Source organism: Lolium rigidum, chromosome 5 (genome assembly GCF_022539505.1).
Source record: "Lolium rigidum isolate FL_2022 chromosome 5, APGP_CSIRO_Lrig_0.1, whole genome shotgun sequence".
Classification (NCBI taxonomy): Eukaryota; Viridiplantae; Streptophyta; class Magnoliopsida; order Poales; family Poaceae; genus Lolium; species Lolium rigidum.
Window position 1 is genome coordinate 51,808,166 of NC_061512.1, and position 24,888 is coordinate 51,833,053.

The window sequence follows — 24,888 nt, forward strand, 5'->3', positions numbered from 1 at the left end:
GCTATTTGTCCCATGAGCTATATATTGCAAAGGTGAATGATGGAATTTTAAAGGTAGCACTCAAGCAATTTACTTTGGAATGGCGGAGAAATACCATGTAGTAGGTAGGTATGGTGGACACAAATGGCATAGTGGTTGGCTCAAGGATTTTGGATGCATGAGAAGTATTCCCTCTCGATACAAGGTTTAGGCTAGCAAGGTTATTTGAAACAAACACAAGGATGAACGGTGCAGCAAAACTCACATAAAAGACATATTGTAAACATTATAAGACTCTACACCGTCTTCCTTGTTGTTCAAAACTCAATACTAGATATTATCTAGACTTTAGAGAAACCAAATATGCAAACCAAATTAGCAAGCTCTAAGTGTTTCTTCATTAATGGGTGCAAAGTATATGATGCAAGAGCTTAAACATGAGCACAACAATTGCCAAGTATCAAATTATTCAAGACATTTTAGAATTACTACATGTAGTATTTTCCAATTCCAACCATATAACAATTTAACGAAGAAGAAACTTCGCCATGAATACTATGAGTAAAGCCTAAGGACATACTTGTCCATATGCTACAGCGGAGCGTGTCTCTCTCCCACACAAGTGAATGCTAGGATCCATTTTATTCAAACAAAACAAAAACAAAAACAAACCGACGCTCCAAGCAAAGTACATAAGATGTGACGGAATAAAAATATAGTTTCGGGGGAGGAACACGATAATGTTGTCGATGAAGAAGGGGATGCCTTGGGCATCCCCAAGCTTAGACGCTTGAGTCTTCTTAGAATATGCAGGGGTGAACCACCGGGGCATCCCCAAGCTTAGAGCTTTCACTCTCCTTGATCATATTGTATCATACTCCTCTCTTGATCCTTGAAAACTTCCTCCACACCAAACTCGAAACAACTCATTAGAGGGTTAGTGCACAATAAAAATTAACATGTTCAGAGGTGACACAATCATTCTTAACACTTCTGGACATTGCATAAACCTACTTGGACATTAATGGATCAAAGAAATTCATCCAACATAGCAAAAGAGGCAATGCGAAATAAAAGGCAGAATCTGTCAAAACAGAACAGTCCGTAAAGATGGATTTTATTAGAGGCACCAGACTTGCTCAAATGAAAATGCCCAAATTGAATGAAAGTTGCGTACATATCTGAGGATCACTCACGTAAATTGGCTTAATTTTCTGAGTTACCTACAGAGAATTAGACCCAGATTCGTGACGGCAAAGAAATGCAGTTTCTGCACGGTAATCCAAATCTAGTATTCACTTTACTATCAAAGACTTTACTTGGCACAACAAAACATAAAACTAAGATAAGGAGAGGTTGCTACAGTAGTAAACAACTTCCAAGACTCAAATATAAAACAAAAATACTGTAGTAAAAACATGGGTTGTCTCCCATAAGCGCTTTTCTTTAACGCCTTTCAGCTAGGCGCAGAAAGTGTGTATCAAGTATCATCAAGAGATGAAGCATCAACATCATAATTTGTTCTAATAATAGAATCATAAGGTAACTTCATTCTCTTTCTAGGGAAGTGTTCCATACCTTTCTTGAGAGGAAATTGATATTTAATATTACCTTCCTTCATATCAATAGTAGCACCAACGGTTCGAAGAAAAGGTCTTCCCAATATAATGGGGCAAGATGCATTGCATTCAATATCCAAGACAACAAAATCAACGGGGACAAGGTTATTGTTAACCATAATATGAACATGATCAACTCTCCCCAAAGGTTTCTTTTTAGCATTATCAGCGAGATTAACATCCAAATAACAATTTTTCAATGGTGGCAAGTCAAGCATATCATAGACTTTCTTAGGCATAACGAAATACTTGCACCAAGATCACATAAAGCATTACAATCAAAATCATTGACCCTCATTTTAATGATGGGCTCCCAACCATCCTCTAGCTTTCTAGGAATAGAAGTTTCAAGTTTTAGTTTCTCTTCTCTAGCTTTTATGAGAGCATTTGTAATATGTTTTGTGAAAGCCAAATTTACAGCGCTAGCATTGGGACTCTTAGCAAGTTTTTGTAAGAACTTTATAACTTCAGAGATGTGGCAATCATCAAAATCTAAATCATTACAATCTAAAGCAATGGGATTATCATCCCCAAGGTTGGAAAAAATTTCAGCGGTTTTATCACGAGCAGTTTCAGCAGTTTTAGCGGTTTCAGGTAATTTTGCGCGCTTTGCACTAGGAGTAGAAACATTGCCAACACCAATTATTTTATCATTGATAGTAGGAGGTGCAGAAACATGTGAATCATTAGCATTGCTAGTGGTGGTAATAGTCCAAACTTTAGCTACATTTTTCTCTTTAGCTAGTTTTTCATTTTCTTCTCTATCCCACCTAGCACGCAGTTCAGCCATTAATCTTATATTCTCATTAATTCTAACTTGGATGGCATTTGCTGTAGTAACAATTTTATTTTCAATATCCCTATTAGGCATAACTTTCGATTTCAAAAGATCAACATCGGAGGCAAGACTATCAACCTTAGAAGCGAGAATATCAATTTTATTGAGCTTTTCCTCAACAGATTTGTTAAAGGCGGTTTGTGTACTAATAAATTCTTTAAGCATAGCTTCAAGTCCAGGGGTGTATTCCTATTATTGTTGTAAGAATTCCCATAAGAATTAGCATAACCGTTACCATTATTATAAGGATATGGCCTATAGTTATTACTAGAATTGTTCAGATAAGCATTGTTGTTGAAATTATTATTTTTAATGAAGTTTACATCAACATGTTCTTCTTGGGCAACCAATGAAGCTAATGGAACATTATTAGGATCAACATTAGTCCTATCATTCACAAGCATAGACATAATAGCATCAATCTTATCATTCAAGGAAGAGGATTCTTCAACGGAATTTACCTTCTTACCTTGTGGAGCTCTTTCCGTGTGCCATTCAGAGTAATTAACCATCATATTATCAAGGAGCTTTGTTGCTTCACCAAGAGTGATGGACATAAAGGTACCTCCAGCAACTGAATCCAATAAATTCCGCGAAGAAAAATTTAGTCCTGCATAGAAGGTTTGGATGATCATCCAAGTAGTCAGTCCACGGGTTGGGCAATTTTTAACCAAAGATTTCATTCTTTCCCAAGCTTGAGCAACATGTTCATTATCCAATTGTTTAAAATTCATTATGCTACTCCTCAAAGATATGATTTTAGCAGGGGGATAATATCTACCAATAAAAGCATCCTTGCATTTAGTCCAGGAATCAATACTATTCGTAGGCAGAGATAGCAACCAATCTTTAGCTCTTCCTCTTAATGAGAAAGGAAACAATTTCAATTTAATAATATCACCATCTACATCCTTATACGTTTGCATTTCACACAATTCAACAAAATTATTGAGATGGGCAGCAGCATCATCAGAACTAATACCAGAAAATTGCTCTCGCATAACAAGATTTAGTAAAGCGAGGTTTAATTTCAAAGAATTCTGCTGTAGTAGCGAGGTGGAGCAATAGGTGTGCATAGGAAATCATTATTATTTGTGGTTGTGAAGTCACACAACTTAATATTTTCAGGGGTGGCCATTTTAGCAGTAGTAAATAAAGCAAACTAGATAAAATAAATGCAAGTAACTAATTTTTTTGTGTTTTTGATATAGAAAGCAAGACAGTAAATAAAGTAAAGCTAGCAACTAATTTTTGTGTGTTTTGTTTAAGTGCAGCAAAGAAAGTAGTAAATAAAATAAAGCAAGACAAAAACAAAGTAAAGAGATTGGGAAGTGGAGACTCCCCTTGCAGCGTGTCTTGATCTCCCGACAACGGCGCCGAGAAAAAGAGCTTGATGGCGTGTAACTCACACGTTCGTTGGGAACCCCAAGAGGAAGGTATGATGCGCACAGCGGCAAGTTTTCCCTCGAGAAAGAAACCAAGGTTTATCAAACCGGGAGGAGCCAAGAAACACGTTGAAGGTTGATGGCGGCGGGATGTAGTGCGGCGCAACACCGGAGATTCCGGCGCCAATGTGGAACACTGCACAACACAACCAAAGTACTTTGCCCCAACGAAACAGTGAGGTTGTCAATCTCACCGGCTTGCTGTAACAAAGGATTAACCGTATTGTGTGGAAGATGATTGTTTGCGAGAAAACGGTAAAGAACAAGTATTGCGGCAGATTTGTATTTCGAGTATAAAAGAATGGACCGGGGTCCACGAGTTCACTAGAGGTGTCTCTCCCATAAGATAAAAGCATGTTGGGTGAACAAATTACGGTCGGGCAATTGACAAATAGAGAGGGCATAACAATGCACATACATGTCATGATAAGTATAGTGAGATTTAATTGGGCATTACGACAAAGTACATAGACCGCCATCCAAGCTGCATCTATGCCTAAAAAGTCCACCTTCGGGTTATCATCCGAACCCCTTCCAGTATTAAGTTGCTAACAACAGACAATTGCATTAAGTATGGTGCGTAATGTAATCAATAACTACATCCTCGGACATAGCATCAATGTTTTATCCCTAGTGGCAACAGCACATCCATAACCTTAGGGGTTTCTGTCACTCTCCCAGATTCACGGAGACATGAACCCACTATCGAGCATAAATACTCCCTCTTGGAGTTAATAGCGAAAACTTTGCCGAGCCTCTACTAATAACGGAGAGCATGCAAGATCTTAAACAACACATAGGTAATAACTTGATAATTAACATAACATAGTATTCTCTATCCATCGGATCCCGACAAACACAACATATAGCATTACGAGATAGATGATCTTGATCATGTTAGGCAGCTCACAAGATCCAACAATGAAGCACAATGAGGAGAAGACAACCATCTAGCTACTGCTATGGACCCATAGTCCGGGGGTGAACTACTCACTCATCACTCCGGAGAGCGACCATGGCGGTGAAGAGTCCTCCGGGAGATGAATCCCCTCTCCGGCAGGGTGCCGGAGGAGATCTCGAGAATCCCCAGAGATGGGATTGGCGGCGGCGGCGTCTCGATGGGTTTTCCGTATTGTGGCTCTCGGTGCTGGGGGTTTCGCGACGGAGGCTATTTGTAGGCGGAAGGGCAACGCGGGGGGCCACACAAGGGCCCCACACGCCGGGCCGGCGCGGCCAAGACCTAGGCCGCGCCGCCCTGAGTGTGGCGGCGCCTCGTGGCCCCACTCGACTCCCCTTCGGTCTTCGGAAGCTTCGTGGCAAAATAGGACCACAGGCGTTGATTTCGTCCAATTCGAGAATATTTCGTTACTAGGATTTCTGAAACCAAAAACGGCGAGAGAACGACAAGCGGCTCTTCGGCATCTTGTTAATAGGTTAGTTCCAGAAAATGCACGAATATGACATAAAGTGTGCATAAAACATGTAGATATCATCAATAATGTGGCATGGAACATAAGAAATTATCGATACGTCGGAGACGTATCAGCCATATGTAGGAAGGCCTCTCAGGTAACCAACTTTTAACACCACGAAAGATTCCAAGGAGGTGCAGATTCACCCGACAGATCCAAAGAAAACGACGTCCATTGCAGCAGACATGGACCTCGCATAGGAAAGCGCGCTCGTCGAGTTCCTCCGTGAGCACCTTGGAAAATCTTCGCATGGTGTCCGGCTAACATGCCAGGAGTACCCAGGGAACTTGCCGAGCACCACCTAAACTTGGATCCATTAGCGAGACCAATCAAACAACCTTTGCGGCGTTTTTCGGAACCAAACCGCAAAGCCATGCTGTCAGAGATTGATCGACTCAGAGAGGCTGGTTTTATCAAAGAGCTACATACAGAGGCTACGTGAGTAGCTAACCCAGTGTTGGTCCCGAAGAAAAACACGAAAGTCCTTCGCATGTGTGTCGACTTTACGTGTCTCAATAAACACTGTCCAAAGGATCACTTTCCCCTCCCAAGGATGGATCAAATCATCGACTCCACGACAGGATGTGAACGTCTTTCCTTCCTGGACGCATATTCTGGTTATAACCAGATCAGATTGAAAGAACATGATGAAGTCAAGACAGCGTTCATAACACCTTATGGCGTGTTTTGTTACAAAATAATGCCTTTTGGTCTGAAAAATGCGGGAGCAACGTATCAGCGGATGATGCAGAAGTGCTTGGCAACACAGATTGCGAAAAACGTACAAATATACACTGACGATGTCGTCATAACATCACAAAAGGGGACAACTTTGATCGAGGATCTAAAGGAAACTTTCGACAACCTTGACAAGTTTTGCCTCAAATTGAATCCGACGAAGTGTTCTTTCAGTGTCCATGCAGGAGAACTTCTCGGGTTCCTAGTCTCAGCAAGAGAAATCGAGGCCAATCCAGAAAAAATTCAAGCTATTGTAACATTGAGGAAGCCAACAAAGTTAAAAGAAATACATCAATTAACTGGGCGAGTCGCAGCTTTAAGCAGGTTCGTCGCCAGGCTGGGAGAAAAGGCGTTACCGTTTTATGCTTTGATTAAGCAAGGAGAGAAGTTTCAGTGGAACGAAGAGGCGGTCAGAGCTTTCGAGGATCTCAAACGCACAATCTCGACACCACCAATCTTGGTGGCGCCTAAGGAGAAGGAACCCCTCTTGCTATACATTGCAGCCCCACCTCAGGTGGTCAGCACAACACTCGTAGTCGAAAGGCAGGAAGAAGGAAAACTCCATGGAGTACAGAGGCCAGTATATTTCATCAGCGAAGTATTATCGCCTTCAAAACAGCGGTACCCGCTGTACCAGAAGCTAGCATATGGAGTGTTTGCAACCGCAAGAAAATTGCGGCACTATTTTTCGGCACATCCGATAATAGTGGTCAATGAGGCGCCTTTATCCAATATACTAAATAATCCAGAAGCTACGGGCCGTGTCTCCCTGTGGGGAATAGAGCTTTCCCCTCGGGACATCACGTACGAAAAGAGAAAAGCAATAAAGTCGCAAATTCTACCAGACTTCATCGCAGAATGGATGGAGTTACAAAATACGGCACCCCAGATTTATCGAGAACCTGGAATATGAACTTCGACGGGTCCAAGAGATTAGAGGGAGCTGGAGCAGGCGTGATACTAATATCACCTGAAGGCGACAAGTTAAAGTATGTCTTACGGATGACGTTTCCAAACGCATCTAATAATGAGGCAGAATACGAAGCTCTCATACACGGGATGAAGATGGCGAAGGCTTGTGGTGCAACTCGATTAAAAATCTTCGGCGACTCACAGTTGGTGGCTCAGCAAGTCATGAATTAGTGCGATGCAGTCAACGATAGTATGATAGCATACAAGGAAGTGTATAATGAACTAGAGAAGCTGTTTGATGGATGCGAAGTAAATCACATCAGCAGGTTGAGCAATGATGAAGCCGACGTTCTTGCAAATATCGGGTCGCAATGTCTCGCGATTCCACCAGGCGTGTTTTGGGAGGAAATAGCCGAGCGATCCCAAAATCGAAGAAACCAAAGAAGAAGGAGAAAGATGAGAAACCCTCGGGGGCTACAAAAGCAGCATCGGATGAAGAAGAGGAACAGGACATAGTAATGATGGTGCAAATTCCATGGATGCAGGCGTACATATCATACATCCTAAGGAAAGAAATACCCGACGATCCAGTTGAAGCAAGGCGAGTTATTAGACGTTCTAAAGCCTTTCTCGTGGTCAAGGGGACTTATACAAGCGAAGTATTTCGGGAGTGTTGCAAAGGTGCGTCACACCTGAAGAAGGAAGGATAATCTTGAAGGATGTAAACGAAGGAATATGCGGTCATCATGCAAGCAGCCGAGCTATAGCAGCCAAGGTTTTTAGAGCAGGATTTTATTGGTTGACAGCAATCGAAGATGCGAAAGAAATAGTTCGTACTTGCGACGCGTGCCAGAGATTTGCCGCAAAACCTCATTCTCCGGCAGCAGAATTGATGCCAATACCATTGTCTTGGCCCTTTGCTCAGTGGGGTCTTGACATGGTGGGAAAATTACACAAAGCTTCGCCAGGAGGATACGAGTGCATGCTCGTCGCTGTAGACAAATTCACAAAGTGGATAGAAGCAAAGCCGATAAATTCACCAGATGGAGCATCTGCGATCAAGTTTGTGAAAAGCATCGTTTTTCGGTTTGGAGTACCTCATAGCATCGTCACAGACAATGGTAGAAATTTTACATCCAAGGAATTCAAGGCATATTGTGCAGAGGTAGGCATCAAACTACACTTTGCATCAGTTGCGCACCCGCAGACCAATGGTCAAGTCGAGAAAGCCAATGGTATCATCTGCAACGGTATCAAGAAGCGTCTGCTAGCACCGTTGGAAAAAGCTCGACATACTTGGCCAGAGGAGTTGCCTAGTGTGTTGTGGAGTATCCGAACAACACCAAATACAGCGACACAAGAAACTCTGTTTTTCCTGGTCCATGGAGCTGAAGTAGTACTGCCGATAGAAATAGAGCATGATTCTCCGAGAGTAACGGAATATGATGAAGAGGCATCAAGGAAAGCATTGGAGGATGATGTCGATGCACTTGATGAAGCTCGAGATGAAGTGTTATCACGGGTCACTAAGTACCAGCAAGATCTGAAAAACTACCACAGTCGACGATTAAGGCCAAGATCCTTTCAGGTAGGGGACTTAGTTCTTCGGCTCAGACAAAAAAGCCATGAAAAACTCGAGCCGCCGTGGCTTGGCCCTTACATCATCACAGAAGTAATCGAAGGAGGAGCATACAGGATAAAGGACAAGAAAACAGGAGTCGCAGAGCCAAATCCTTGGAACGTGGCGCAACTCAGGCGTTTTTACGCCTAGAGTCGAAATATAGTTCTCCTTGTAAAAATACAATGTACTGAAATGCCCGCGAGTTTTTAGACGCACTCTGTTCCTTTCAGGGCACCGAGTGGGGCTGAAAGGTTTTTAATGAGGCGGGCTCGCGGTGCTGCAATATAGTAAAAGATATTGGTGACATACATCTTTTTCGTCGACAGGCTCGGGGGCGTATACCCATAAATATAGTATATTCCATAAAATTTAATTGCCTTGGTTTAACCTCGCAAACGCAATAAAGAAATTAGCCACCAAAACACTCGGGGGCTAGGGAAAAGACAAAATATATATATCTGATTTACAACATACATACAGCAAGTTATAAGTTCTCTTTCGACAACATAAGCTATATAAATTCAGTCGCGACCTAACAGGTCGTCAATATTTACTCTATCTTCTTCGGCAGAGGCACCCAGAAAATCGGCATAATGGCCATCTGCAAAAAAGTCGGCATCCATCCGAAGAAGGCCACTAATTATCTCTTCAGCTACTGGGGTAACCACTGCATCGATTTTATTGACACCTCTTCGTCGTTGCCTCAGCTTTGTATGAACAGATTCAACCACCTTTGTCATATCAAGTTTGGAGTGGCAGATCTGAAGCATAATAAGGGTAACCCTGGCGCCAGCTACCAGTTGGGCTCTTACGAAACCATGGATTTTGTGTGAGTCCTTAAACTTCTCCATCAGCTCAGGAAGGGTCTTCGGTTGAACATTTCGAGGAAACATAGAATTGTAAATCATGGATAAAGCTTTGGTATAAAACTCAAGGAACTCACAAACTTGGCATGAGCGGTCTTGGAATCTGACGATTGGGCGGGTTCGTTCCGGGGTAGCCCAAAAAAGAGAGCCATGGTCAAGGGCCAGATTTAAAAGGTAATTTGACCTTGTATCCACCCGTTGATCTTCGGCAGCGGTGTCTAGAAAGGGACCTATTTGGAGACAGCATAAGAATCATAAAGGAGAAAACAAGCACAAAACAGAGGAAATTTAGGTTTAAGAAGTATACCTGCCATTTCCAAACTTGCTTCAGTCATCAACTCGAGCATAAAATTCTCTCGGGAGGTAGCCTGCTTCAGCTACAGCGGTTTCTTTGGCAGCTATAGCCTCCTGAGCCTGCTGTAGCGCAACCTTTTCCCTCTCCGATGATTTTCGAGACTGCTCCATTATTATAAGTGCTTGCTTCTTCATAGACTGAAGTTGTTGGCGGAGTTCTTTCAAGTCTTGTGTTGAACCCTTATTCGAGGAATCTTCAATAAATTCATCATTGATAGGCATTTTCTTCGAGTAGGAGGAAGCAGGAAAAGTATCGGCAGGACGAGGAGTTGAAGTGTAGTTATCAAATACCAACTGGAAAGAAAAATCTCGACATCAATCATCAAGCAAAATAGATTTCCATTGATTTTCAAAGTATTTACATGGCTATTACAAAAGGTGGGTTCCTAAATGAACTAATGGGGCAGTTGTTGTCAAGGCTACTATAGCGACAACATCAAAAGAGAAAATAACACAAAAGGGAAGACAAGGTGGTCTACTTGACCTCCGGCTTCGATGAACTAGGAGCAGGAGTTGGTCTACTTGGCAGCCTTAATCAAAGATTGCCACCTCTTCGTTTCCATCTCCTTCGTGTCACCAACTCTCGCCCAGTCGACATCTTGTTGGCTGTCAGCAACCAAGGCGATAGTGCCTTCAACACCAACTTTCAAACCTTCTTGGCGCAGTTTGAGCCCAAGATCTTCTTGAGAATTGAAGCATTTGGCGAGAGCAGTAAAAGGCGTGGGTTCTTCCTTCTTCGGGAAGAAGTAAGGAACCGTGACAGACCTGTTCTGGCATCGGCAAGGCCTTCGCGCGCCTCATCTCCGTGAATCTCAAGGAGGGAAAGAGTGTCGAGAAGGCGATCACCTTCAGGATTCTCCAGATCATAATCTTGTTGCGTTTTCCCTAAGTGAGTCCAAAGAAGCTTGTCAAGGAAAAGCGAGCCAAGAAGAATTTGATGATCCGAAGAAATAGAAGAGATATGAGTACTTACTCACAAAACGTCGACTCTGTGACTCCAAGCGAGTGAGTATTTCTTTTTCACGAGCAGAATGCTGGGCTATATTGTCGCTCAAAGAAGTTTCCGCGTCATGAAGTCTTTTTCGAAGATCTCCGACAGCGGCAGCATCTACTTCAGCTTTCTTGCGAGCTTTTTCGCTTTGCTCTAACTTGATAGTAAGAGCGTCAGCGCGTTTGTTAGCCTCCGCAAGAGTCTCTGGCAAAATAAATGACAGTAAAATATCACGACAAAAAGAAATAGTACCTTCGAGCTTGGAGGCATAATCACGGTACCCGATCAATTGGGTACCGAGGCGGACAAATTCCTTCATCAAAGGCTGAAGAGAAGACCATCGAAAAAAGAAATCAATATAAGAAGCAAAAGCTCAACAGCACCAAGCAAAAACTAGACGGGAGTCCAAAGCACTGAAACGTTCGGAGTATAAAAAAAAACAGAGAGAAGAAGAGATAACTTACATCATCCATTAAAGGAGTCGAGGAACTACCAGGTAGCAAGGTAGGTTCCTTGGCCGGCTCGACCCTAGCCCTCTTTGGCGAAGAGGCACGGGGGCTTGCAACTGGAGTTAGATGCTCGATGTTTTGTTGAGGAGGCGAGGTTTCATCCCCATCAGGCTGAGCTTCAGAAACAACTAAAGTACGCGACGTACTCGTTCGAGCAGTCGCGTCAATAGGCGGATTTTCATCCTCATCACCACTACAATAAAAAGGCGACAATATAAGAAACATCATAGACGAGATATCGAGAGCAAACAAAAAAGAGCAGCAAGAACTTACGAGCTGACAAGGGCATCTTCGTAAGGGTTAAAAGTTGTCCTTTTTTCAGTAGGAACAACTTCTTCGGCAAGAGATGCGCCGGCTTTGGAGGTGTCAGAATCGGCGACTTTGTCGCTTTTTCTCTTGTTCCTTGGAGAAACAGCGGAGGGGAGAGATTGTGCCGATACGGTAGCCTCAGAATCGACTTATTTTTCAGAGGAAGCCGCGGATTTTTGAAAACCCGCGACTTCACTCTCAGGGCGAGAAGTACCCTGGTTGTCGTCGGCGACAACAGTCCGTTCCTCAACTTCTCCACCTTCGGGAAGGGAAGGAAGAGGTGACGCAGTTTTGTGGTTCTGGACAAGATAAAAAAAAGTATCGACAGGAATTTGTATCAATAACAGCAGTCGAAGAAATGGCAGTACAAAAAGAGAAAAGAAGAGAGTGAATGAACAAGCAGACGATAAAAATATATTACCTGTGGGAGCGCATTGGTGGCGCTATATGGTGTCACACGGCAAGATGACAGGATGGTGTCTTTCTTGCTAAGCGACGAGATTTTCCAGACAAGTTTTTCTAAGTCCTTGACCGGTAAATCTATCGACAAGCGATCCACATCCTTGTCGCCAGCATACATCCAAAGGGGGTGTTTGCGAGCTTGCAAAGGCTGCACCCTAATCCTAAGGAAATATGTTGTGAATTGGATACCCGACAATTCTCGTCCACGGGTATTTTGAAGCTCATGGATGCGTGTCATCAGCGCCTCTCTCGCCTTTATTTCTTCGTCGCTAGCCTCTGCATCCCAGGACCGGCGGCAACATATTTTTTCGTTGCCATCGAAAGGGGGAATGTTGTGTTCTGCCAAGTCGAGGCTTTCTTCGTGGATATACAACCATTTTTTGCGCCACCCTTAAACCGAGTCAGGGAATTTGACGTCGAAATATTCGATGTCAGGGCGGACGCAGATAACAACGCCACCTATGTTATAGGCGACATTGGGGGAGCCATTGTGGCGGAGAAGAAAGATGTGTTTCCATAGAGCCCAGTTTGGTTGGACCCCAAGGAAAGACTCGCAAAGAGTGATAAAAATAGAGATGTGGAGGATGGAGTTGGGAGTAAGATGGTGAAGTTGCAATCCATACACAAAGAGCAACCCACGCAGAAAATCGTGAATGGGGGAGGAAAGGCCGCGGATGAGGTGGTCAACGAAATTGACCCGATACTCGATTGGAGGGGATGGATAGCTCTCCTCGCTGGGGAAGCGCAGCGATTCCTTCTTCTTGCTGATCCCAAGCTTCTTCAGCAAGTTGATGTCTTGGGCGGAGATTTTGGATCTCTCCCACTCGGTGTTCCCCAGATCTTCCGCCGCCATCTTCGAGTCGGGGGTGTTGTGCCTCGTGAGTCGTGCGCGCGGTGGCATAAACAATGGTGTAGGCAAAAAGTGGGAGTGTGGCTGAGCTCAAGAAGTGTTGGGCGCAATGGGGATTTTTGCAGAGGAGAGCAGAGGTGCGGCGTGAGCGAAAGGGCGACCGGAGGAAGAAGATGACCTTAAATAGAGAATCGGCGAATTGACGCACCGTTGGATGGAAAAATTGTGAGATGGATGTTGTACACGTGGATAAGGGGTAAAAGCGTATTTTCACTGCGAGGGAAAGGAACGGGCGCTACAGTACGTGCGCCAGGAAAAGTGGAGACGTGTGTCCCCCACTTGCACGACGTGTCAACTTGACAAGGATTTTGGGACCGCAAGGCAGAGAGAGAGAGCAGTATTCGCGTCTTCCCGATACAGTGATCGTGGCTATCATCAGTGATGATGTCACCTTGCCAAAAGAAAAAATCTCGGCTATGAAGATTAATGAAATTAGCGGCAGACAAAGATTATTGATAATTTCGAGAAGCCTTTGATCAAATACAAGTTTTTGCTCAAATGCTCGGGGGCTACTTTGGAAAAAATAAAAATACGAGTATGAAAAAATAGAAATGGCGAGAGCCTATGACCAAATACAAGCATTTGTTCATAGCCTCGGGGGCTACTCCCATTGGGAGCGCTGGTCGCGCACCCGATAGATATGAAAAGTTCGACAAAGAATGAAAATATAGCGACATAAGGCGTTAAAGTGTTGAGCCTACAACGAAGCACTAGTCCTTGGCTGTAGCCTCGGGGGCTACTCCCATCGGGAGCGCTGTTCGCGTGCCCGATGAAATTATAAATAAAAAAAAGAAGAAGAAGAAGAAGTGAGCATATTTCGAGTTATATAAATAACTCTGCATATACACCCATCGGGGAGGCAAGATAAGTCATCCGTTGACTCAATAAAATGTGCTCTTCCAACAGCCGAAAAAGCACTCGACAATATATTCTCAGAGCGCCAAAGTTGCGAATAATCTCTGAATGCCGCAAAATTCTGCGAAGGTAAGACCCCAGATCCGTTCTGAGCGGCGTGGCACCGTCTCTGACGTCGGTTTTCTACTTTTTTCCGTATCAACAGATACGAAGAAAAATCCTAACGGACGCGTTAGGTACCCGATAAAATATGACTGGGACTCAACAGAATGGTAAGACCTTAAGCGGCACCTATCAAAGTTAACACCAGTATCCCGAGATCATGTCCAGGGACGTGATCTTGAAGTAGGTTTTAGCGGATTGCCACTAGAGCAGTTAACTAGTACCTGATCCGTCAGATGAACTAGCCCCAACTACCATTATCCCTGTACAATATAGAATTGCATGTCCAAAGATATGTGATAAAGTTATTGAATGATTATAAAGTTGGAGATTTTCCCTGACTCTTCGATTCAAGCAAAATCTCGGGGGCTACTGACATAGGCATCCCCAAATGGGCCTGCCGAAGATGGTACCCGGGGTTTATTGAAGGCCCACAACTCGATGAATATGAAGATTCGGAAGCCCAAGTTAGTACTAAGGAAAGATAGAGTTGTATTAGGAAATATAGACTTGTAATCTTACGGGAAGGGTTAGAAACCCTCCCGGACTGCGTAACTTGTGTATTACGAATCCCTCGGCTCCGCCTCCTATATAAGGGGAGTCGAGGGACAAAGAGAGGATCGATTCATTGTTTCACGCAACCCTAGTTCCCACATCGTCGAGTACTTTTCGGCTGAAACCATCGAGATCTACTTGCCCTCTACTTCCGACTAAAACCCTAGTCTACAATCTGCAGGCATTGATAAGTTAATCCCTTGTCAAAGAGGGATGATCTACCTTGCTGGTAGAGATAACGTCCTTCATGGGAGCCGCTCTTTGAAAGTCTGTTTGACAAGGGGGTTAGAGTGCCCACTACCATTCGTTGACAACAACAAACACCTCTCAAAACTTTACTTGTATGCTCTCTATATGATTTCAAAACTTGAAAAGCTCTAGCACATGATTTAATCCCTGCTTCCCTCTGCGAAGGGCCTTTCTTTTACTTTATGTTGAGTCAGTTTACCTACTTCTTTCTATCCTAGAAGCAAACACTTGTGTCAACTGTGTGCATTGATTCTTACATACTTGCTTATTGCACTCATCATATTACTTTGGGTTGACAATTATCCATGAGATATACATGTTGAAAGTTGAAAGCAACTGCTGAAACTTAAATCTTCCTTTGTGTTGCTTCAAAACCTTCTATTAAGAATCTATTGCTTTATGAGTTAACTCTTATGCAAGGCTTTTTGATGCTTGTCTTGAAATTACTATTCATGAAAAGTCTTTGCTATATGATTCAGTTGTTTAGTCATTATCTAATTGTTAACAATTATAGACCATTGCTTTGAATCACTTCATTCATCTCATATGCTTTACAATAGTATTGATCAAGATATGATGGTAGCATGTCACTTCAGAAATTATCCTTTTTATCGTTTACCTACTTGAGGGCGAGTAGGAACTAAGCTTGGGGATGCTTGATACGTCTCAAATGTATCTATAATTTCTTATGTTCCATGCTAGTTTTATGACAATACTCACATGTTTTATATACACTTTATATCATTTTTATGCATTTTCTGGTACTAACCTATTAACAAGATGCCGAAGCGCCAGTTCCTTTTTTCTGCTGTTTTTGGTTTCGAAATCCTACACAGAAATATTCTCGGAATTGGACGAAACAAAAGCCCACGGTCTTATTTTCCACGGAGTCTTCCGAACACCGAAGAGGAGACGAAGAGGGGCCACGAGGCGGCCACACCATAGGGGGGCGCGGCCCCACCCCTGGCCGCGCTGCCATCTGGGTTGGGCCCCTCGGGCGTCCCCCGACTCTGCCCCTTCGCCTATATAATCCTTCCGTCGCGAAAACCCTAGTACCGAGATCCACGATACGAGAAAAGTTCCAGAGATGCCGCCGCCGTCAACCCCATCTCGGGGGGTTCTGAAGATCACCTCCGGCACCCTGCCGGAGAGGGGAATCATCACCGGAGGGCTCTACATCACCATACCCGCCTCCGGACTGATGCGTGAGTAGTTCATCCTTGGACTATGGGTCCATAGCAGTAGCTAGATGGTTGTCTTCTCCTATTGTGCCATCATGTTTAGATCTTGTGAGCTGCCTATCATGATCAAGATCATCTATTTGTAATGCTACATGTTGTGTTTGTTGGGATCCGATGAATATGGAATACTATGTCAAGTTGATTATCGATCTATCATATATGTGTTGTTTATGATCTTGCATGCTCTCCGTTGCTAGTAGAGGCTCTGGCCAAGTTGATACTTGTAACTCCAAGAGGGGGTATTTATGCTCGATAGTGGGTTCATGCCTCCATTGAATCTGGGATAGTGACAGAAAGTTCTAAGGTTATGGATGTGCTATTGCCACTAGGGATAAAACATCAATGCTTTGTCTAAGGGTATTTGTATTGTTTACATTACGCACAATACTTAATGCAATTGTCTATTGTTTGCAACTTAATACTGGAAGGGGTGCGGATGCTAACCCGAAGGTGGACTTTTTAGGCATAGATGCATGTCTGGATAGCGGTCTATGTTCTTTGTCGTAATGCCCTAAGTAAATCTCATAGTAGTCATCATGATATGTATGTGCATTGTTATGCCCTCTCTATTTGTCGGTTGCCCAAGCTGTAATTTGTTCACCCAACATGCTATTTATCTTATTGGAGAGACACCACTAGTGAAGCTGTGGACCCCGGTCCATTCTTTTACATCTGAAATACAACCTATCGCAATCGTTGTTCTTTGTTGTTCTTTGCTAGCAAACATCATTCTCCACACCATACGTTTAATCCTTTGTTTACGGCAAGCCGGTGAGATTGACAACCTCACCTTGTTAAGTTGGGGCAAAGTATTTTGATTGTGTTGTGCGGGTTCCACGTTGGCGCCGGAATCCACGGTGTTGCGCCGCACTACACTCCTTCACCAACAACCTTCACGTGGCCTTCATCTCCTACTGGTTCGATAGCCTTGGTTTCTTACTGAGGGAAAACTTGCTGCTGTACGCATCACACCTTCCTCTTGGGGTTCCCAACGGACGTGTACTTCACGCGTTATCAGTTGGGTGGATGAGCTCAAGACGAAGAAGCGTTATCTTAAAGAAAGCCATGAATGGTGTAACATCCCTGTTTTGCTAAACCCTAATTAGGATTTCATTGTGCATTCATGAGCATCATTTAAAATGCATTAAGAAAAATTTGCAAATAATAAAGTGGAAACCCTAGGTTTATGCAAGTCTTTATTTATTTGAAGTGCCTTTTAAATGTTCAAAATAAAAATATGTGGACTTTCAATTATTATTAGGAAGGCCACAAAATATTTTTCCTAAAATATTTGAGTTATTTCCTAACTCCAAAAGGTTGCTAAATAGAAAAATACAATTGAATTTGTCCCTGTTTTGAAGTTTTTGGAAAATCTGCAAAACTAGGGGGTCTTTGCAAAACGTGGACGTTGTCTTCTTCCTGGTGCCCGAGGCGAGCACCTGCGTGGCCGCGCCCGAGTGCCCTGCGTGCCACCTCCTGCTCGTCGCCGTGGTGAGCGAGGAGACCACCCCGAGCCGCACGCCTCTCCTCTCCTCGTCCCTATCCTTCCCCCTGGCGCGCCCTCTCTTTTCCCCTCCCCTCTGCGAGCTCACGCCCGAGCAAACCCTGGCCCCGACCGGCGCTCGTCGCTGCCGTCGCTCCGGCCACCCCCGCGCCCAACCACCACCACCATCGGCTCCGCCTCGTCGTCCTCCACCTCCCCGTCAAAGGAATCGGCCGGGAAGCCCCAGCATCGCCCGCCCCGACCCCGTCTTCCCCGCGGCCGGCGAAGACGCCGACGGCCGCTGTGGCGCCTTCCGACCACCTCCGGCCTCCCCGCCAAGCTCCTCGCGATCTCGGTGAGCTGACGGTCCTCCTGAGCGCCTCCGCGCCCCCCCTCTCGCCCTGGAACGCCGCCGCCACGCGCGGCTCCGTCCGCCGCCATTCGGCCTCGCCGCCGGCGCTGCTCCGGCAACCTCCAGTGGGCGGCGCCACCACCAGGTGGTCGCCCGCGTCCGCGCGCATCTAACGCGCTAAGCGGCGCGTCCGGGCGAGCCTCAGAACGCCCGCTCCGCTCGCCGCCGGCGCCAGGTCCGCCGTGGTCAACCACCGGCGGTTGACTCCGGTGGGACCCGGCCTTTTTGCTTTTCTTTTATTTTGTTTTATCTTTTCTGTAAAAGATTAAAATCATGACAGGTGGGTCCCGACGTCAGAAATTTAATCATTTCCAGAATTTTAGATAAACAATAAAACTATGACAGTGGGCCCCTATGTCAGAATTTTAATAATTACTGGAATTTCAGAAAATGAACAAAACTTGTATAATTCATAACTATTTCATTTTAAATCAGAAAAATGTGTATAATATATCAAAATCTTCAGAAAAATGAGATCTACACTTTAGTATCAAAAGCATGCATTGTTAAACAACTTTGAACCCTGTCCTTAATAGAAGAACATATGAACCCTCTTCTTTAATATGCGGGGTTTATGGAATTGCAAAGTATTATGCATTCCAACCCTATTTAAATTGATGAACATGTTATAGATCACTTTCTTTAATATTAACATGTCATATCATCATCCTTGTATGCGCATTGCATCGATGCCATGTGTTGATTGTTCTTTACCTTTCTGGTATTTGCTTCTTCGCGGTCGATAGAGCAATTGCTGAGACGATGAAGATCGACATCACCGAAGGTCAATAATTGTCCATCAGCGAACAAGTCAAGCATGGGATCGGATCCATATTGGTTTGTCAGGGACAAAGGCAAGCCCTAGCCTGGTTCATATATGATTTTGAAATGCTTTTACTCTGGTTCCTACATATTGCATACGATTCAACTGTCTTTTATCGATAGGTAGAGTTATCCTATCTATTACATGTTCCACCCTTGTAGCCTCAAATACCTGATCCACTGCTCCTAGCATAACTAGGTTTGGCATGTGTGCATCGCTAGAGCCTTTATATCTTTATGCTTAGCCATGCTTAGTTTGTTACGCTATTTACTCCGGTCTTCGGATCTGGAGCCATACAATGAAATGAATCTAGCATGACAGGTTGACGTGGTAAGTGTAGAGATGTTGTTAAACATGATTAAAGGCTCAGACGAGAGGCCACATTGGGATGTGGTGGGTTGTTTCGTTTCTGCCGACCCTAGGAACCGAGTTCTCGCCTCTTGAACCAAGACCGAGCGTACAACCACACGAGGCCCTATTATGGTACCCTCTCGACTCACTAACTTGCCTAGTAGATTCCATGAGTCACATAGTTTGCGCGTTATCTGGACATATGCATTGCATTTGGCTTGGGGGTAAAGGTACATAACAGGCAGGTAAGCGTGGTCGTGGTGGCTGGGGGTTGCGGCCTCTGGGGAAACCCACCTCGGCTCACATCGTTAGGGACCGGCTTCGGGACTTGACCCGTTATGGCGGAACAATCCTTAGCGCGTGACTCATGGTCTCGGCGACAGCAAGGTAAAGGTCGTGGTCAGCCACCCTCTGCCGGCTTTCCAAGGAAGAGAGCTTATGATCTGGCATTAAGAGTCGGCTGGTACGTGTGGGTAAAGTTGTGCACCCCTGCAGGGTTATGAATCTTTTCGAAAAGCCGTGTCCACGGTTACGGACGACTTGGGAACGGACGTGGAGATCATAGAGAACATGAACCTAATCGTAAAACTTGGCAACCAATGTGTGTTTACGGACACCTTCTCCGGGTGTTGAGGGGTGATCCGAGGATAGTGGTTCGAGATGATGAAGAGTTGGTGGATACAATATGATGATCAATAGAGATCGAGATGTCGCTCTCTTATCCCCTTTTAAAGGTTCCGAGTAGTCGAGCTTCTTCTCCCTCTTGTTTAACAAAGGAAAACTGGCTCTACGCAAAAGAAGCTCTATAGAAAGCCTGCATACCCGCTTTGCTAAAAGGTTGTACTAAGTCTTGCTGAGTCCCTGTACTCAGCTTTGCATGCTTTTGTTTCAAACGAAGTCCCTCCAACAGATGGTGGTTTCTAGGTCGACATCGACGAGTAGCTTGGGATTCCCAGGTGGCAGCCTGGAATCTATGGGCTGGGACGTCGCCGTTATGCTCCTGGCCTCTTAGGCCTTTTGCTATCTTGCTATGTCTAATAGCATAACTTTGCTTCCGTTGATTGATGTATGTCAGGTCAGTGACCTCTGCTTGTAATACTTTGGTTCTTCGCTCAGTTATGAGCTTGTATTACTTGTTTGAGTCGTAGAGTCACTGTTGTGTTACCGATTCTCTCACTGTAGTCTCTCGAGCTCTAGGTTAGGCTTATGTCAGACGAAGATCTGGTATTTGTCTAACCCTGATCCCGAGGTGCCACGGGTTTTGGTATCGGAGCAGGACTGCTCGTAGGAAAACCCTTTCTACTGGTCGATGTTGAGTCTAGTGTTTGTGAAAACTATTTGAAAGCTAAAAATAATTGCGAAAATCTGATTAGGCTTCTTTTTACTCCTTATCTGGTATCGCTCTAATTCTTAGGTGCCTTACCTTGTGTTGATTTGAAAATTTTCCTATCGTTTCTAGTCTTTCAAACTTAGGTGCCCCAAAGGCAGGTCGTTTCTTAACCAGTTGACCTATTGTTAAGTTTGCACGACTCTAGAGAATCTGTGTGCGTGTGTTTCGAGTTTTCTTTCTTTCTCTTGCTTTCAGAGAGAGCTAGCTATCGTTCCATCATAATTAGAGTCGTGTGTGTTCTTTGCCTCCTCTTTGTTTTGTTTGTTTTGATAGAGAGATCTCTTTCCATCATGATCTTTCTATTTTGTGGGTTCCCCAAAATTTTGTTCTAGGCTTCGAGGTTTCCTTTCACCTTGGATGCCTCCTTTTCCTTTTTCTTGGATACTTCTGAAGCTAGGTATGGCTTCTTGAAAGTTACCTTGTGATTACTACCTTGCAGTGTCCTCTGTGTCACTCATCTAGTAGTTACTCCTTTCTCGGGTTTTAACCCTTGGACTTGAACTGAAGGTCCCCAATTGTGCTGGATTCTATTGTATGAATCATAGCACATGAAGCTGGCCTTTAACCCAAGATCCATGCCATTTAACACTGGTGTTAATGTTCAAACATTACATCGGGATGGCTAAATCCAAATCAAGGTAGCCTTCAAGCTTGTGGTTATTGTCGTGATTGAACTGCGGCAATAAAGATCTTTCCCTTCCACTAGCTATCGCAGAGGTTCTTCATCAAACCAAACAGATCACGACAAGAGTAAACTTTGTGATTCTCACATCTATGTCCGTGGCTCCACCACACCTCCCTTTTTAGCATGAGTTTCCCAAGAGGGTTAACTTGTGCATCTACCTCTCAGGAATTCTGATCCTGATCGTGTTCTTCTTTAGTTGCTTTCCGACCTTTGTCTGCTAGTTAGCAGCCAAGTGGTAAATGTACATTGGTGTTTCCAGTGTATGTTACTCCTGTGGTTCGTCAAGACATTCCACTTTAGTATGTCAGGAGAAACAAACTCCAGTACCTCGTCCATTTCTTGGACTTGGTCAAAGTGTTGTAATCCGCCGATTAAGAGGCCTCGTTAGCTTTTGTTTTGTTCTACCTTGGAGTATCACCCTCTTCTATATCATGGGGTCGTGCTTTGTATCCTGACCTTATTGATGAAGTGATGCTCTTACATATCTTTACTCGCCCTTCCTCCGAGCTATCCGTGCTTGGGAATGTTGGGGTGTTTGTATTGATGTGGCCATCCGAGATTCTTAGCAACTCTCATTGCTTTGAAATCCAAGGACGTTTGTGTCATTCTTAGCATAATTGGTTTGCCAATTATTAAGCGAAGTTTGATCGCGCTGCCAAGTCCATTTGTTCAGGCGCCCATTTTGGTCAAAGAGTTAGGGCCATCCCAAAGCTCTCAAGACCCATATCGTTTGCTTTGTAAAGCAATATCCCCTCTCAAATTCAGTGATATACCGGTGGTTCGTGATATTCTGAATGTCTTTCTAGGAGTATCACCATGTCGTTACATGACCGTGTTGTCGAGTTCATGAGTACGTTGGTTCATTCAACTACTCCTTCTCCAAGAACCGTGTTGGATAACCCTGGACTAGTTGGTTGAGCTTAAACAACAACTTGGAGAGTTGAAAGACAAAAGCTCTATCTAACTTTCTTCATTCATAAAGGGATGTCTAGTGTTGTTTGTGTTGAAGTCGGAAAGTATCTCCTCGATGGATATGCTATCTTCCCCATATTTGATTTGATTTTGGGCTATCGTCAAATCAAACTCAGTTCCAAGGACTATTTTGATGATGGTTATACTCACGGTGTCTCGTCTGAGTATACCTTCATGTCCTTTGGTTTGGCCAATATTTCTGCCGAGTTCATATAGAATATGAGTCCCTCATTGGAGTATCTTGATAAGTTTGTTGTTGAGCCCATCGATGACATCCTTATTCTCTCCATGTTTAAAGAGGTTCATATTGGACAAGTGGCACTAATGTTGGAAACTTTTGAGAACCATCTTTGTGTTGTCATGAAGTATGTGCTGTGGATGTTGGAAGTGACCTTCTCTGGTTCACGTGCATTTGCCGAAAGATGTCGCTGTGGATCTGAGTCGAGTTCCCTTTGTTTTCCTCGGGAATCATCGCAAGTCGGTCAGGCATGTGCGAAGTATTCTTGAGATGGAAGGTTGTTACCTCCATTCCTTGAAACGTTCCTCTATGCACCTTAAGCCACTGCCTGGTTTGTTCAAGAAAGAGAAGAAGCTTAAGAACTTCAATATCTTCTTTGATGTCCCCACCAGGACTCACTTGTGTTACATTGCAAGTCATATGCGTGCAATTGCCTTTGGCAGTCGCATCCACATGTATTAAGCAATCTAGCTCAATCCTTTGGAGCTTGACATCGTGGTCCATAGCTTGAGAATCCATCGACTTTACCTTGGTGGTAAATGTTGAAAATTTTCTAATTGGATATACGGAGTCTGAAATATCTTTACACCTAACCTAAGCTGAATCTCAAGCGGCAATGATGGTTAGTGTTTCTCAAGGATTTTTGACATATGTCTCTTTGTAAATCCGACAAGATTGATGTCATGGTTAACACAATTAGTCGGAAGGCCTAATGCCATAATCTCTTGAATCATCAAGAATAACCACTCTCCATAAGGATCTTGTGTGACTCATTCTAGGGGTTGCCCTTATGATGTCTTTTCAATCCCGAAGTCTGACCTTCACTTGATGACCTATTGAAGGCTAGTCAATAGCCTAAAATTGGTGTCTAGAACATCAAGGAGAACATCATAAGCAGTGTTGCTAAATGTTTCTCGGTCAATCCCTTGAAATCAGTTCTCCGGTGACAACAACTTCGTTCGGAGAAATTTCACTCACTGCTGATCCTTGGCACTTCCCTAACCAGTACCCTTCCCTTTCCGTTGGTCAGTACCTGAAAGTTTTAATCAATTCACACGTTGTGTGAATTTGTCAGCCATCTCTGGTCCCCAGCCTTTTGAATACACTTCAATCGTTTCATGTACCCATACCAAAAGAGTGACTATGATTCCTAAATCCAAAATTGCTATGGTTGGATAATCATTTGTGCTTCTACGAGTCACCCTCTCTAAGAGTGCCTCGTCATTGCAACCAAGGCATTTTAACCCTTAGCTACCTTGTCCTTTCGTATTCTTGTAAAGCATGGAACAATTGTCTACCATAATTTGAAACTTCTTCCGTCTCTTCCGTTACCTTGACGTGTTTCATGTTTATCAGCTCAATAGTTGTTTTTAGATACTCCTTCCATGAGTTGACCATGAGATACTCGATCTTTGTGAAGATCCACTGTCTAGTGTCATTCCCTCTTTCCTTTAGAGTGAAGAAAGTAAAATGAAGAGATCTTCATGGTGTTGTGGGTCAACTTCATTCATGATGTCGTGGATCAACTTATTCAACAAAGAAGATCGTCGTGGTATCGACAAGGTCGTTGAAGACCGGTGTAGTCTTTGTTACTTTCTCTTTTCCTACCTTAGGAATCTCGGGGACGAGATTCTTGTAAGGGGGATAGAGTTGTAACATCCCTGTTTTGCTAAACCCTAATTAGGATTTCATTGTGCATTCATGAGCATCATTTAAAATGCATTAAGAAAAATTTGCAAATAATAAAGTGGAAACCCTAGGTTTATGCAAGTCTTTATTTATTTGAAGTGCCTTTTAAATGTTCAAAATAAAAATATGTGGACTTTCAATTATTATTAGGAAGGCCACAAAATATTTTTCCTAAAATATTTGAGTTATTTCCTAACTCCAAAAGGTTGCTAAATAGAAAAATACAATTGAATTTGTCCCTGTTTTGAAGTTTTTGGAAAATCTGCAAAACTAGGGGGGTCTTTGCAAAACGTGGACGTTGTCTTCTTCCTGGTGCCCAGGCAGGCACCTGCGTGGCCGCGCCCGAGTGCCCTGCGTGCCACCTCCTGCTCGTCGCCGTGGTGAGCGAGGAGACCACCCCGAGCCGCACGCCTCTCCTCTCCTCGTCCCTATCCTTCCCCCTGGCGCGCCCTCTCTTTTCCCCTCCTCTCTGCGAGCTCACGCCCGAGCAAACCCTGGACCCGACCGGCGCTCGTCGCTGCCGTCGCTCCGGCCACCCCCGCGCCCAACCACCACCACCAGCGGCTCCGCCTCGTCGTCCTCCACCTCCCCGTCAAAGGAATCGGCCGGGAAGCCCCAGCATCGCCCGCCCCGACCCCGTCTTCCCCGCGGCCGGTGAAGACGCCGACGGCCGCTGTGGCGCCTTCCGACCACCTCCGGCCTCCCCGCCAAGCTCCTCACGATCTCGGTGAGCTGACGGTCCTCCTGAGCGCCTCCGC

The 24,888-nt window shown here is 44.3% G+C and overlaps 1 pseudogene; it reads right to left on the minus strand.

Annotated features, from left to right (window-relative positions):
• The window catches only part of LOC124655959, a 60,317-nt pseudogene that overhangs the window by 23,638 nt on the left and 11,791 nt on the right, over positions 1 to 24,888 (minus strand).